The following is a 13,098-nucleotide window of genomic DNA, read 5'->3' as shown; positions in this document are numbered from 1 at the left end:
GCTTTCACACACATTACCTAAAACTAAACTGCCCTTTTCTTTTCGAGGCACCTACCTCACCTCTGGGAACCTAGGATAATAAAACCCCGCCTACATGCCTCACAGCTGGGATCCCAAGGGAAGTACACCAGGTACTAAAGAACGGGTTTACCACCACCTCCACGCCCATGGTCACTATTGTCTGTAATTCTGAATGCTCAGGCCTCTGTGCTCCTCTTAGTCTACTTTGCTTGTGGCTGACTCATCAAAAAGCATCCACACTGGGCAAACGTGGATCTTTAACACATTTTTATTTTTCACTTATTTATTCAATTATTTCACTCATTCAACAAATGTTTTCTGAGTATCAAGGTAGCAAATAGGAATCTCAATGCACAAACGAGGGTGTGTAATAAATGTAGCCTTCCTTATTTTTCTGTTATTCAGCTTCTTCTATTTCAAGTTGCATTCAGACATGGTGGCACAAACTCAGCCTCGGACAATTTACTCCCATCCCCTTTTCCTCAGGTTTTGTCTAAGTTTTCAGGTAGGTAGGGTGGCTTACGTAGTGCAAAGTAGAGGAGTTAAGGAGCCATCTGCTTTTTGGTATTATCAGTCATCATCTTGACTGGTTGCCATCGAAGTGTGCCTTATTTCTGTCTGCATGGCCCTTTCAGGGTTGGAGTAGGGAGAGCTCTGCACATGTGCTGCTATTTCTAACAAGCATTTCCCCCTAAATCTGAAGTCCATACTAATCTTTTGGGAGCTTGGACTTTTGGAATATCAAATCAAAACTCACAGGCTCCTCTAAGGCGATGAGCACAGCTGTTCTTTGCCTTTATAAAGGGGAAGGCAAAGCGGGGAAACTGAGGAGTGGCGAAGAAACTTAGTTCCTGAATAGAGGAAGTTTCAGAATAGAAATGAACTCTGTTTTCAAATGCCTTGGAATTAACTGAATGAATTAAACATGTATATCATTATGATCCAAGGTTAAGGTAAAAAAGGACATGCAGGTAAATTGCTAGCTCTCTATGGTTGAACTCTGAGCAACTCACATGTTAGAAGAGTGTAAGTAAAAAGAAGCATTTTGTTTCAGTCTACCTTGTTGAAATAGAGTATATTGTAATCAGGAATAGAGTAAATGCTGAACTTGGGTTTAAATGGAATGGTATTCAGTGGTGCCTCGGTATCCACAGGATGGGTGGGTTCCAGGACCCCTGTAGGTACCCAAATCTGCAGATGCCCAAGCCTCTTAAGAAAAATGGCTCAGCCCAGCTGCCCTCCATATCCGTGGGTCTGGCAGATTCAACCAACCCCAGAGGAGATTGAAAATCACAGATTGTGAGACCGAACATGGGGCACTATCTTGAAGCTGTCAGCTTGGTCTAAGCCTCCACCACTTCTTGCCTAGATTATTGAAACAATCTCCTAACTGGGCTCTCTGCTTCCACTCTTGTCTTCTACAGTCTACTCCCAACACTCTTTCAGGCCATTCATTTCACTATCTTTCCTTCCTCACTTTCTCTGCCAGCACCAGCTCTTACAAAAGCCACCTTCGCCGACAGTGACGTTTGTGTGATGTGGTCTTCTCAACCTCTCTGCTCTGTTCGCCACCTTCTGGTGGGAGAGTTAATAAACAGTGAAAACATAATCGGCAAAAAGCAAGGAAAATGAAGAGCCTTCATGATCCAGAAATTGCACGAACAGTTATATATAGTTAAGAATTGTCTCTAGATTCAAAAGTGTTGTGTTTTTATTCCTGATCCTGAAATAATGAAAGTCACAAAAGAGAGATATAAATCATCACGTGTCACTGTTTACTTGGTATCACAGACACGGCCTTAATTACTAATTTGCACTAAGAGCTGCATTATTATTATTTCAAATGCTAACAACTTCTCTTCTGAAAATCTAAGATTTTACTTATAAATTATTGTTCTTATTCTTACAGCCTGACCACGTTTCCATTAAACCCTTTTTGTTTCATGAGTTCATGTGTGATGTTAAACTACCGATCCTTGCTAAATTACCATTACTTAGTATAATATGGGTAGTATATATTTTAATGTTGTATCTTTTAGTAGATTTTTATATCATACTTATTCTTTTGGAGAGGGGTGGATGCAGAGTGAGAGTTAGCAGTTTGAGATTTTGGGGGGTTTTTGGTTTGGGGTACTTTGGGGGGGATTTTGTTTTGTTTGGGTTATGCTGGAGCTGTATTATAATATAGAACACATTGATGAGATTTTGGCAAAGAAACCTAATTGATGTCCAGTGGAAAAAGATAGATTTTTACTCTACCCATTCCCATCCCAACCCTAATGAGGAATAGCAACAGTCCTTCAATATGATAAGGATGGATGAAGGTGGAGCAGAACTTTTTCTTTTCCCCCAGAGAAATCTTGTTCCTCTCTTACTAAAGCGTTCAGCCCTCTCTCCACCTGGTAGCAGGACAACTCCAAGGTCTGACTTTCAGCCTTTCACGTGGTGCGTTAACAGAGCCTACCTTAAGGAGTCAGGTGAAGGCACTAAACTTGTCTAACTGGAGCATGTGGAGTTGGGGGAAGGGCAGGGTTAGCAAATTCTTAAAGAGAAAAATCCATCAATTAGCCAATAAAATTTCTCACGAAGAGAGCGTCTCTGGCATATTCAGTATTCATCATCTAGAGTCTCTGCCCTGCAAGCATTTAGCAGGTCCCCGCAGAACCGACAGTCAGGCGATACCATTTCTTCGTGGATGATGTAGTAAGACATCCAGGGTGGCGGCTGAAAGCTTAGGCTCTGCAGCTGGACTGTCTGGCTTCTAATCCTGCATTCACCACTTTGCCATGACATGTGTGATCTTGGTCAAGTGACTTCTCCTGACTAAACCTCTGTTTCCTCAACCGTAAAACGTCGTTGGGTTACTATGGAGACTAAAAGAAGTACTGTGTTTAAGGAGCTTAGCATAGTGCCTGACACAGAAGAAGCCCTCGATAAATGCTAGTTATTCTTCTCTGGATTTTGAATTATCTACTATGGTGACCCCAAAAATGCTTGGGAGAATCAGACTGAAGAATTCTATAAAACTGTCTTCCTGGTTGGTACCTATAGATGGTGCTATGACCTCATCTGTTCTGTTTTCTAGGATGGTGGTAAGCATTCACCAGAAGTCCCTCAGCAAGACCCAGGGAGTAAGGAAGGACAAGAGCCAGAGTGTCAGGTAGTGTAGTAGATAGGAAACTAAGCTGGTGCGGTGGGAAAAATCTCTTCTCTTTTTATCTTTGAGCCCCGTCTTGGACCGTTTTGTTTGAAATTTAGTCGGTGTGTTTTATTAAATGGGTAGGATTTAATAAATGGATTCCCTCCCACCCTCAAGTGATCGTGAACCTACGATATTACTCTTAAATTATCTTGTTTTTAATGCCACTAGTATGATTTTTAACTTGCCAAATTGGCCATGTAAGAAAACTTTCTTCTCCAAGATTTCTCTCCCAAGACAAGAAATCTTCATTAGTTGCTACTTGGTTGCAGCAGGCACCTTTACCAAAAGCAAGGATTTTTTTGTGGACTTCTGGTTGTTGTTACTACTAAGGCTCTAGACAGAATTCAAAGACAAATGGTTTTAGTGAATTTTAAAAAATCTGCTGATTCTGAAACATACACTATTAAATTAGGCAACTTTCTATAAATCTTTACTTTTACTTCAAAACTACTTAAATTATTAGACATATGATTTTCACATGTAAATTTTATTCTTTTTTTATAGACCATAAAGATTACCTGTATTAGTCTTCTGAATAAAGAATTTTGCACACTTAAAGGAAGATACTTTCTGCATGTGTGTTTATTTTACACGTGTGGTACTGGAAACTAATGGTACAATTCACTTACACATAAATTAGACAAAAGATAATAGATACCAAAAAGGGCGTGAGAGAAATATTCTAGTGACTCAGATATAGGAAGCAAATATAACACAAAAAGGGGAGAGTCAAGGGAGTTACAAGTTCATGAATTCATGTAGGGCTTCACAATTCATGTAGTGAAACTATTGAATGGTAGTGTGTTACAGAGCACTAATATTCAGTGTGGACTAGGCATGATTCTTTTGGAAGTCAATGTGCCTTAGCTCTTTTATTTCACACACAAGAATATCAAGAGTCATAAAGTGTTAAAAGTAGCATCTTATTACTTGAGAGGAAAGAGGAAGGTGAACATTTTAAGCAGTTGTAGCAAAATCCTAGGGGTTTTAAAAACTTGAAAATGACACTTCCGTAAAACCTAAAACTTAAGCTGTCTATGAAGAGTGCAAGCTACTTAGTAACTGATGGTTGTCACTGATCAGAATAGAAATACATTAGGTGGATGGGAAATGTATTCGGTTAAGGAATAAGTACATTCAATTTGTTCAGTTAGAAAGTTTATAAAGATACTATTACGTGATTTTATATGCTTGGAAATATTCTCCACGCTATGTTAACAGAAATAAAATGTACTTGGGAGACAATGTCTTATTAGCAAGATACATGAAGATACAGATGAGATGCTCCTGTGATCAATGTATTGCCTCTGATTCAAATCTGTTCTCCTCTGAGCTGCTTTGGGACACTGGAGCAGGACCCTGTAAACATTTTTCCACTACCAGTGGGCTTGGTTAGTGATAGAGGGCACTTCGAGAGGCCCTGCCAGATAATGCGGCTTCTCTCTCTGGGTCCAGAGTGCTTCGTTTTCCTCCTAGTGTGGCCGCCAGTGACATGAGGGAGGCCTAACAGTCTCCAGTGATTTTTTTCCTCCCAATTTCTCTGTTGCCCTGTGGGCTAAGCTGCTGCCACACTCTCTGCAACAGGATCTGAATTCAGCCTTGCGTGGCAGATGCCCTCATCCAAAGTCTTCATTTCCTCCTTGGACAGTCTCTCCCTTAAACCTGGAGGTGGTAGCTGCCTCCTGTATTTCCTGTTCTTGTGTTTCTTAGTGTCCTTTTTTATCCCTTTTAGTTAACTGCCTTTTACTACGTAATGATTCTTTATATTAAATTTTCCCTGTTCAAATTACTGGTGTGGTTTCTGACCCTCGAATAGAGCCTGAATAATACATGAGATAAGGAGTGGGGAGGCCAATGCACTGTAGGGATCAGTCTTCTCAATCTGCTTACCCTGGAGAAATCTTGGAAATAATTTTCAGGTCTCAGGGAAGCCCTAATAATAGAAATTATTAAATCCTGGCTTATGTCACCAGGAAAGTGTAGATAATAAAGGTCAATGCTCTGTTTAGTAGCAAATGATGTTTCTTTGTAGATCTACTTCTTTTGACCCAATTGTTAGTGTACTTTTGTGTGGGGTTCCCCCCTTAACAACGGCTCACAACTCTAATGCAAGTCATTGCTGTAGATAGAGAAAACTTTCCCAAAGTTTTCCCTTTGTTTAAATGCCCTTGGCTATGCCTTATCCAACTAGGCATAAAAGTCTTATAATAAATTCCTACTGGGTGAGATGCTAATGAGGTATATGTACTATGTGGAATATTTTATGGGGAAGAGTAGCTTTCCCTGTATTTAAAACTAAACATTACTTTTTAGCTAAACTTTCTTAAAAAAATAGGTAGTTAAGCTTACCTTTCTTGAAATCAACCTTTCTTTTCATGATTTTTAAAAATTCGTAAGGCCGATAATACATTTTTGTTTGATGACTGACTTAAGCCAAAATGAGATTTAATTTCCTAAAGGTAGACTTGTTTGATTTAATTTAAATAAAAGCTATACGATTATTTTAATTAATGTTATCCGCAACATGGCATTTCATTAACACTTATTGAATAGTTAAGCTATTAAAATCATAGCCAAACAATCTGAATAAAAATTTAGTCGAAGATACAAATTTATACAAAAGTTAAAAAATATTTTCTTCCTGAGTGACATGATCGGGCTCAAATACAAATGCAGCAGTTATAAAATTGTTATGTGTGATTGTTTTTATAGGAAAATGTTATTTTTGAAACTATAAATACAGAATACAACTTATTTCTTTTTCCCAAATAAAGTAACATTTGCAGGTTTGGGGGAATAGAGAATGGGCATATCTTTAGGAGTCGTTATGAGCCCACCAAAACGGACTAGAACAACTTGGATTACCAGCCCATGCAAAACCCACTGATAATCAGCCTTCATTCTAAGGATGGACTTCTTTTATGTCCTTTACTGCACAAGTGCAGTGAAATGATTCAGATGACTGTACTTTTGTTTTAATCGCTAACCTCAGCAGAACTTTCCATAGGCATAAGTTTAAACTCTTCCTCTTTCATTTTATGCCTCATCTTCAAAAATGGCCACACGTGATCATCAGCCATCTTGGCAAAACATAATTGCTAATATAATATAAAATGGAAGGGTACAAAAAAGTAACTAAATGAGAAAATTGCAAGGAATATGAAAACTTCACAATACAATTTACTTCTAACCTAAATAATCCATGTTTTGCAATGTTTACAACAATTGTAAAGCAGCAGGGAGCAGCTGAGTTGTGGTACAAGACAGTTCCTTCTTTAGAATGAAAATTTCCCTCTGGTTTTCTATCGTGCCAGTAAAGTTTGTTCACTCTGGTTAAGACAGCTGGGGGGTGGTGGCTTATAAGGGGTGGTTGGGGGGTGCCTTGTGGAGAGGAGGGGCTAATGTCATCAGCCTACAGTCCTCCCTTCCATGCGACACAGAACTCACCATTGATCACACTGAAAACTGAGAACAAACCAACTAAATGAACATGGTCCTACTGTGCCAACCAATGAGGCCAAAATATCTCCTAATGAAATTGTTAACAGGGCCGTGGGGTCACTGTCCCTCACTGCAAGCACTAACACTGGGCAGCACACAACACACAAAAATGATGGGTTTTGTTTTCAATCACAATTTCTTGCTGAACCCACATGTTAGGGTTCCATGGAACCTGGTTGTAAACTCTGATCTAGATTTTTGTGACTATAAAAGTGAAGTAAGCCAAGAACACCTGCTTTTTAATTTTTCTTTCTTTAAAGTACTTATATGTGCCAGGCACTGCTCTAAACACTTTATATATATTAACTAATTTAACCTTCAGAAGTACCCCTTAAGGTGGATATACTATTACTATCTCCATTTTACAGATGAAGAAACTGAGGCCTTGAGAAGCTAAGTAACTTGCCTACGGTTACACAGCTAGCTTACTTACTGGACTCTGATAACACTAATGACAAACCAAGTAATTCCAGATTGTGAATGACCCACCCCCTTAACCTCTCCAGAGATGTAAAGATGATCCTATAATATGTAAATTAAATGAAGTATTTTTAAGTAAAATTACAGATTAAAACATAACATATATAGAAATATGTCCAAGTCATGGGTATATAGCTGGATGAATTTTCACAAAGTGAACACTCCCAGGTAATGTGGCACTCGGATCAAGAAGATATTTTCAAACTCAATTCATCTGGCAGTCACTTACCTTCTTCCATTGCTAAAACCAAGGACAGAATCTAGTTCACTCCATTTTCCCAGTCCATGAGTTAGGTAGCCAAGGTAGAAGCCACTGGTCTTCATAATAATGAAACCTATCTCCCAGGTCTGTGTATAACCTGTGTGTTCTTTGTCATCTTTTGGGTACCACAAAAGCTTAAACACTTTCTAAAGGTTCAGCTCCGAGTTCTCCTCCACCATGGAAGTTTCTGTCTTTGATGATGTCGTCCTGCCAGTGTTTCCCCTCTTCAGTCTTTCACAGGACTCTTGCTAAAATTACTCCATTGCTCTTTAATCTATGTTGCTTTGTACATCTAGGCTTGCACGATTGCCAGGGAAGGAAATATTTCTTATAGATGATGATGGACACTCAAGGAATATTTCTGGGCTTGTCTGCTATATATTCGCCACTCACTTTGCATATACAGGGAGAGAATGGATGGTGCCATGAATTGAATACTTGTGCCCCCCTAAAATTCATGCATTGAAACCCTAATGCCCAATGTAATGGTATTAGGAAGTGATTAGGATTAGATGAAGTCATAAGGGTAGAGCCCCTCACGGACGAGTTTGGTGCCTTATAAGACTCACAAGACCTTACTCCCTGTGCTCTGCTCTGCATCATGTGAGGATACAACAAGAAGCTGGCAGGCTACAACCCAGAAGAGGGCTGTCACCAGGACCTGACCTTGCTGGCACCCTGATCTCAGATTTCTAGCCTCTAAAACTGTGAAAAATAAATCTCTGTTGTGTATAAGCCATCCAATTTATGGTATTTCACTACAGAAGCCAAAATTGACAAAGACAGATGTCAGAAAGGGGTGGGCCACTGAAGAGACGATTGTATGGGGTTTGCAGAACAAGGGTATTGCCTGGAATAAAATTTCAGAATCCACATGTGACTTCTGCCTAACATTTTACACATGTGATAATTTACAGTCTCAAGAGTTACCAAAAGAGATGGGACTGCATGAGAGCGTTTTTACTTATTGTTTTAGGTATAATTGACATATAACATTAGTTTCAGATGTATAAAATTAATGATTCGACATTTGCATATATTGTGAAATGATCACCACAATAAGCTAGTGAACATTTGTCACCACACATGGTTACAAAGTGTTTTTTCTCTTCCTTGTAAGAGAGATATTTTTTAAAAATCTGAATATGTATCTGTTTTATCCTGGTTAAAATGTTAAAATGCACTTTGTAGTGGTCACTGCTTTAGAGTTGTCAATGATGGTGGCAATTAATAGTGTAAGCCACAGTATGTAATAATAATGTCTTGTTTATTATTATTAAAATTATTATTTTATTATAATTAATAAGTTTGCCATTGGGATCTGGTTAAGACTAACTTTCCAGGGTTAAATTTGATGGTATTGCCATTCTTATCTGAAGAGTCACAGAGTTTGACGAAGACAATGAACTTCTAGATCAAAGCAACCACGAAATTACTAAAGCTCCATTTATTCATATATTTTTTCATACTCTCTATTGGAAAGGCATTGTATTAGCTGTTGGGCAAAAGGAAGAGATCAATATGGGGAGAGAAGGAAGAATCTTTATACTAAAATCAGAAGGACGGTTTATGAAAGGAAATTTAATTCTCACTCATGAACCTAACTGCAAATATCTTAAACAAGGTATTAGCAAGATTATACTGCATGAAAAAGGCCTTATATAAATGAGTGCTTACCTTATGATTCCAGTTATAGGAAACTGTTGAGCAGTCAAAACTAATCTGTGGTGAAAAAAATCAGAACAGTGGTTGTCTCTGGTGGTGTGGGGGGGGCAGGAATTAATTGCGATGAGACACAAGTAAACTCTTAAGGATTATAGCAAAGTACTGTATCTTGATAGGAGTTTGGGTTTCAGAGGCATGTACATTTGGAGTTGAGGTCATTTAAGAATGCTGAAGCCATCCACCACAAATATGTTGTAAAATCATTCAGGTGATATAATGCAGAGAATGTACAGGAAGAGGGTGAGACTCCACTCATGCATTCAATGAACTTTTATTGAATACCTGATCTGTGCAATGTCCTGTATTAGGTGCTAGGGAACTTTTTAAAAGTAGTACCATAGGATTCTTATCTTTGAGAAGTGGTTCTTAAACTAGAGATTCTCAGTACATGCCTTTGGGGAGCTAAAAAGAAATCAAAACCAGACTGAGTATAAATATAGCATAAACATAGTTATTAAAAACAGTTATTAAAGAAACAGAAGTTAGATTGTAAAGTGTTAAAGAGAGAGGAGGAAGTGGATCCAGTGGATGTAGAATATATGTGAAGTTCGGTGGCATGCTCTTTCTCAATTCAGGAAATTTTGCAGTTAACAGCCACAATTGCAACATGCTTTTATTTTTAGCACTTCCCAAATGCTACATTGTGCAAGTTTCTAGTGAGTTTGGATAATAAGCTATAAGAATAATTTGTTTTTTTGAGCTTTTTCTGAGAACATAACTCCCTAGAGTAAGTAACAAAAATGTATTCTACCACTGCACTCTGCAAATCCATGTTCTCAGAAGGACCGTGTGAAAAAGGTGTCAGGATCGTTCATTCATTTATGCATTCATTCCACATAAACTTCTGGTATGCCCATAGAACAAACACTATTCTAGACATTGGGATATATCAGCGAACGAAATAAAGATCCCTGACTTTTGGTTCAGCTTATATTTTATCCCACTCAGACAACAACAATAAACTTAATAAATAAATGAGTAAATTATGCAGTACGTGTGAAAGATACAAGAGCAATGGTAAAAGTGGAAAAGAAAAGGCAGAGTGAGGAGAACCAAGAGTTCATGGAGGTGGAGTGTGGGAAGCTTCAGTTTTACAAAGAGCATTCAGAGTTGGCCTCATGGAGAAGATGACATTTGAACAAAGACTTGGAGGATGTGAGAGAATTATCCATGTGAAAGAGGAAGGAGCAATTGAGCGACAAGAATAGCCCACTCAAAAGCTTTCGTTCAGAGGCGTGTCTGGTGTGTTCAGGAGTAACTAAGGAGGCCAGTTTGGTTGGAGCAGAGACAGCAAGAGGCAGAGGAGGAGATGAAGCCAGAGAGGTGAGGGGCAGGGGAACAGACCTGGCAGGACTCTTTAGGCTCGTAGGGTTTCTGGCATTTACTCTGAGTGAAAGGAAAAACCATCTGCAAAATTTTGAGCAATGAAAGACGTGAATTTGACTATGCTTTTAAAAGATCACTTTGGTGAATGTATTAAGAAGAGACTGAAGAGGGGCAAGACCAGAAGCAGAGAGGCAGTAGGAGGCTATTCCAATAACCCAGGGATGGACCCAAATCTGTCGTCCAGCTTGGTCCCAATGCCCATTAAGGACACTCAAAGGGCAGGCAAAGAAGCAGAGTCATTATCACTGAAGGACACGGTAAAAGAAATAAGCACAAATCTGGGAGGGGGCGTGTACCAATAGCATATATAAATGGATTAGTTCATCTGGTGAGACCCCGTTAGAGAGAGAACTGCTCCCAGGGGTGATGCCCAGAAGACCGCTTATGCCTGAGTGTGATAATGCAATATCCGAGGATCGGCAAGGCAGCATTGGGAATCCTGGCCAGAGCTGGGAAAACAGCACGAGGAGTCTACAGACGAGAGGAAACAGTGATGCTGAGGGCAAGCTTCATTCATTCAAAAGATATTTATGAGTATCTGGTGTGTTCTGGGAACTGTACTAGGCAGTAGAGAGAGAAACTGAGAAGTTTCTGTTTCAGGTAGCCCCTGCCTTCAAGGAGCTCACCATCTTGTCGAGGAGATGAAGAAGAAGACAAATAACTGCAAAACAGAGAGCCATATTTGAAGTGGGATTTGGGCACATTAGTGGCACAGAGGAATCATTGTCTAAGCTTATGCAAAGAAGGTTTCATATGAGAGAAGATATTTAAGTTTGATCTTTCAGGATATGTTTTGTCACTTAATCAAAGGGGACTGACATTCCAGGAAGTGGAAAGTATATGGTATAAATACAGACATAGATGTAAGTGGAAATGTAGATGTATGAAAATGGGGTTATCTGAAAGAACATGTTCTCTTTGGGGAAGTGCAGGTAGTTCTGTACGGCTGGATCTTATGTATGCAAAGAAAAGTGGAAGGGAGGAATCTTGAGGGACAAGCAGAGGCCAACACTCAAAGGGCCTTGTCAGTTAGGCAAAGGAGTTTGGATCTTATTCATGTAGTGGTCTCGTGATTTTCTACTCAATGTCAACTTTGCACAACATCTGTCGTGTGTCATCCAAGTGGTATGAAGATTGATCCTTGGCTTTCTCTCTCCATGAACATCATACTGTAAATGTGAGTGCCAAAACTGCTGCAGACACCTTACAACCAGCCTGAAGAATGAAACAGACACAAGAGAACTGCAGGGAAATGGTGCTGGGACCACCAGAGTAAGTCAACACTGAAGTCTGCTTTCCTTCTGAACTTCATGTTACATGAGCCAAGAAGCTACCTATTGAATTTCTTTATTTAATTAATTTGACATAAGTTTTCTGTTATATGCAACATAAACCATCCTAATTCATACTTTTCAGTAGGGAAATAGTATTTTTTTTTTCTTTCAGAAAGCTCATGCTTGTGATTTGGAAGAGGTGAAACTAGAGGTATGGCTTAGCAGAGAGATAACTGACTCATACAGAAAAGATGATGAGAATGTACATTTAAGGTATGTCATGAGTATGGATGGGAAGGAATGGTTACAAGACTATTTAGGTGGTAGAAAGAGCATGATTAATCATTGGATGTAGGGATAAATGAGAAGGAATTTGGAATAATCTCCAGCTTTGGGGAGACTAGCTGAAGAGTAGTAACATTACAGAGAGAACAAAAACAGGGTAAAATAATATTAATGGATCCCTTAATAATGGGGGTGACCATGCCTACTGCTTACTATGGTTGGATATATTCATCCAGACAGCATATCAAGCACCTGGACACAGGACATGCTCATAACTAACAATAATGTTACCCCACTACTTGTATTCCTCCTCTTTTAAAAAAAGAAAAGTCTTTCCATCCTTCAAGATCAAGATCTCAAATGCTACCTCCCTTGTGAAATATTTTCTGCTTTCCAAAATTAGATGTAGTATTTCGTATCATTTCACCCTTCCTGATCCCAATCCTGTTCCCATCCTACCCATGAGACAGCTCCAACAACTGCACCCTCTTATCGTGACACCACCTGCAGCTTTACACATGTGATATACACATGCCAGCTTCTTGGCATGCTCCCAATTCCTTCTGTTTTCCAGGAGACAGTTAGTTCTTGGGGATTTGTAGAAATCCTGGGGATGCTTCCCCAGATCATTAAGTTGAAGGATTGAGGAAATTCTATCTAAATTTCAAATACTAGCGAGGGCTTCACTGCAACCTGGGGCCAATGAGGCAGCTGAATCATCATTGAATTCCCAGGCAAAGCAATATTTTATACTTGGGAGATGCTATGTTTTACTTGGGAGAGCCTCCCCTATTCCCTTGCCCTTAATGTACATTCCAGTACTTTAGTTCATCAAGGGAGCCATGGGACACCTTGAATTCAGAAGACAGACTGATGAAGGGGAGGACACAAATAACAGGGAGATCTGACTGTCAGGAGCTTCCTGAGGTGGGCTCAGCGAGGGGAGCCAGGAGAGGAGAGGA

This window comes from Camelus dromedarius, chromosome 23, assembly GCF_036321535.1.
Source record: "Camelus dromedarius isolate mCamDro1 chromosome 23, mCamDro1.pat, whole genome shotgun sequence".
Taxonomy (NCBI): Eukaryota; Metazoa; Chordata; class Mammalia; order Artiodactyla; family Camelidae; genus Camelus; species Camelus dromedarius.
This window is presented reverse-complemented; position numbering follows the sequence as displayed.